Source organism: Plasmopara halstedii (genome assembly GCF_900000015.1).
Source record: "Plasmopara halstedii genome assembly, contig: Scaffold_1561, whole genome shotgun sequence".
In the NCBI taxonomy this organism is placed as follows: Eukaryota; Oomycota; class Peronosporomycetes; order Peronosporales; family Peronosporaceae; genus Plasmopara; species Plasmopara halstedii.
Genome location: NW_020188473.1, coordinates 431,960 through 435,706, shown reverse-complemented (window position 1 = coordinate 435,706; position 3,747 = coordinate 431,960).

Here is a 3,747-nt window from a genome sequence, read left to right as displayed (position 1 = left end):
CTCACGTGGTTCAACAAATAGATACGATGCTTGTAGTCCAAAAATTTTGCAGTTTCCATCACGAACTCTCATACAACTTTTTATTTCATCTTACTCAAAAATTCACTTGCGAATGCGGTTCGAACATTAGCATAACACAGGCCTAAACGTAAAATATTACTCCGAGTACTGTTCGAAAATTATCATAACAGTACATACGACAGTAAATAATACTGTGTGTTCACTAGCTACAAAGACATTGTGATAGCTGCAAATCATTTTTACGAATTTTTACGCAAAAAGCTATGAATTGATGGCGAAACCGAAAGTGAAAAGATTATTATGTTCATATTCCTCCTCGCACTTATCATTGCTGTTGAAAGTGAATATCTTTTGGTCCTCAGTTCGCTACTCTGTGCTATCTCTAAACCTGTCTTTTTAGATCCTTCGGAAGGTTCTTAACGTAATCTTATTTATCTAGACAATTGAACTACTACCATGATGTCCGCAATCAGCATCCGTAGTCAAGATAGTAATTGTAAACATGATCGTAATCCTCGTGGCGTCATCCGCATGCACTCAGCGGTGTAAACTTAACAATTGCTATATCATTACCGAATAAATACATTAAACGAACGAGGGGGCATTAAATATATTCACACTGAGCCTTAAAACATCGTGTAATGAAACTTTGTTCTTTGGGCAGAAATGATGAAAGTGGAGCCAACACGTGTTACTACTTATCCATGTAGAATAGACGTAGCTGCAACATCTATCTTATACAATACTGAGCAGATTAATTTCAACACCCCCACTCGTTGTTAATGCTTGACGATCCCTGACATTGGATTGGTCCTGCCTCGAGTTTAAACTTTTCTTGGCTTTCAACGCCTTCGTTAGCATATCTGCATCTGACGCTTTGTGTCGATCTGTAAAATTTCTTCTTGCACTTTCTTGCGTATGAAGTGGTGTCGTATGCTCACGTGCTTTGTCCGAGCATGAACCTGTGATGTTGGCTGACGCCATCGCCTATTTGTTGTCGTATCAACCTTGTGTTATACCAACTTGCTCGTAATGCATGTACTTAAGCATTGCGAGCGTCCAAAACATTTCAACTCAAATGCTGAGAGCCATACATTCAATTTTCGCCGTGCTGAGTGCAACGTTCAACAGGTACTTTGGGCTGGAGACCAATGGCGTGCTTGCAATCATGACCGTAACTCCTGAGACCGGACGTCTGTCATCAAAAATGCTGCTCCAACCGGATCTGAATATGCCTTAACCGCAATGTTACCACTACCTTGGTTGACGATACCGGTAATAGTGTACTCGTTAGGTAGCGTAGCACCCAAATATCTGAATTACAGTGTGCAGCCCGGGTTCTCCAGAGTTAAAGGTCCTCCAGAAAACGTTACATCATTGCTGTCACGTATAAATCATCCGGTCGAATACGAAACACTATTACAGCAGGCACACAATTAAGGATCGATATGATCCCGAGTGCGTCATTAAACGACCCTCTTACGTTGAAAGCGACGACAATGACGAAAACGTTAATCTTGCATGGGCTGTCGATACACTTGAAAATTTGTTGACTCGATCGTCTAATTTGGTCATCAATATAGCAAGTCTGCTTGATCATGTGTGTTTTGATGGACCTGTGCGATCGATCTTCATACACATAATGAGCTCCACCTTGTCGACCCCTTCATCTGGAATATAGTTTTTGAGCGCTTTTTTTACCTCAATAATCTCCTCGCTTGTTTTTTTGTGACAGTCGCGTCATCCACTTATAGTCCAACGTAAATTTCTCCTTTCAGCGATTGCCTGACAGAAAGGCACTGGTCCCATCCACAGCCCATGAAGCAAAGGCAATATATATTGTCTTGTTTTGGGACTTGCAGCTTGTTTCAACCCATATAAATGTTTTTTAGAATCGACAAACGTATCTCTGAGCATTGTTGACATCCACCGGAACTTCCAACCCACGTTGTCCGTTAGCATACTGATCAGGAAAGCAGAATCATATTTAGCAGTTCCATTTGGCAGTCATATTCGGCACATACTGCATAATCGTTCGAATTGAATTTATGTTTGCGACCGCGAAAAGTCTTACGTGGTTTTTTATGAATCCCTTTGCGCCAAGTCGTGCCTTGGATCGTACAACACTGTCATTTTATCACCTTTCTCGGCGAAGACCCATATTTGTCCAATATTGCTATCGTTTTTTCCATCTTGGCATTGATATCGATGTTTGATTCTGCTCATGCTTAATATCATTCATTTGGACGTCAGTGACTGGTTATTCGACAGTTTCCATAGGTGTGGCTGTCGATCCACTTGACTGTGAATATGGACTTTATCAATTCGATGGTCGGGCTACTTTAAGCTTAACATTTTCAAGGTCAAACACGCGATAATTCCTGACAGGTTCCGCATAATCGCGCGACATTATTCAAAACTCTTGGTTTGTTCTCTTTGCATCGTGACATGAGCGTCATCTCGCGATTTGAGCAAACGTAGGTGATACAGCCGAGGCGCTTCATTTTTAAAGTCGATTCACGTGGATTTATGATGAGATAGGCTGTATTTATCGAGCGATTTATTTAACAATATGCTGTTTTCACTGCTTCTTTCCACCATTCAGTTGATAATCTCTTGAATAACGCAAATTTCAAAACTTTTATCATTATATTCTTGGTCATGCGCTCCGCCATCTCAATTTGCTGAGGTTTATTTGAAACGGAACGTTGGTGAACGATTCCGCTTTGACGAGACACGTCTACCATCGTTTTGATCACTGATTTTGTTTCATTGTTGGACTTCAAGCACTCGAGACCCTATAGATTTTGTGAAGAGTCTTACATTCTGTCAGATACTTGATTCTTAATGTTGACCAAGGAATTCGCAACATATTGTAGAAAACCACCCACAAAAGCTCGTTACAGATAGCACCTCCCTTCGACGCAGCCTTCGTTTGGCCCAACTTATTTGTTTATAAGTGCTCCAGAAAACATGTCGCCTTTGCCACTGAACAGGAGGACAATGCTGTAAATGTAGATTTACCCTTTAAGCGCTCGGCACATTGTGTTTCTGTTTCCTGTTTGATCATCTTGATGCCTTTTGCCGAAAGCTGAGTCTTAAGTAAATTTTCTGTCCCACGGGAGCATGCAAAAACTTCCCACTGAGATTCAGCCGTGAAATCAGCTGCGTGAAATGCTGCTTCCTGTTAACAGCCGAGCATGTACGCTGTTCAATTCTTGAATTCGATGGAATCGTCTTTTTTTGTCCACAAGAAGATTGAAAACCTTCACACTCATACCGCGTCCGCAAGCTTACCAACCGGCGACAATGTTCTGTAAATTCCGGGATATAAAAGGATAAACATCGCTCACGAAAATCTCTTTCCACCCAAACCGGTCAATTCCACTTTACCAATCCTTTTGACAAGCAACATTTTGCCATCTGCAATGTCACTTCGATGCATGTCTGACAGTCCTTGAGTTTAAGGTAGTCTTCCCTGTGCGGGGTCATATGGGATGTGGCGCCACTGTCGATAACCCACCTGTCGATCGCTCTTCACCCTCTGCAAATACAGCGTTATCATTGCTAACAAGCTTCCGACCGGAAATGCTCGCTTAACATTACCAAGTTGGTCTTTATGAAAACACTTGCCCCGACATTCGCCGTTAATGTGCGAAGCACTATATTTTAGAATCTTGCCTTGTTCACCTTTGAGCCTTCTAGCAATTCCTTTTACGCGGAACA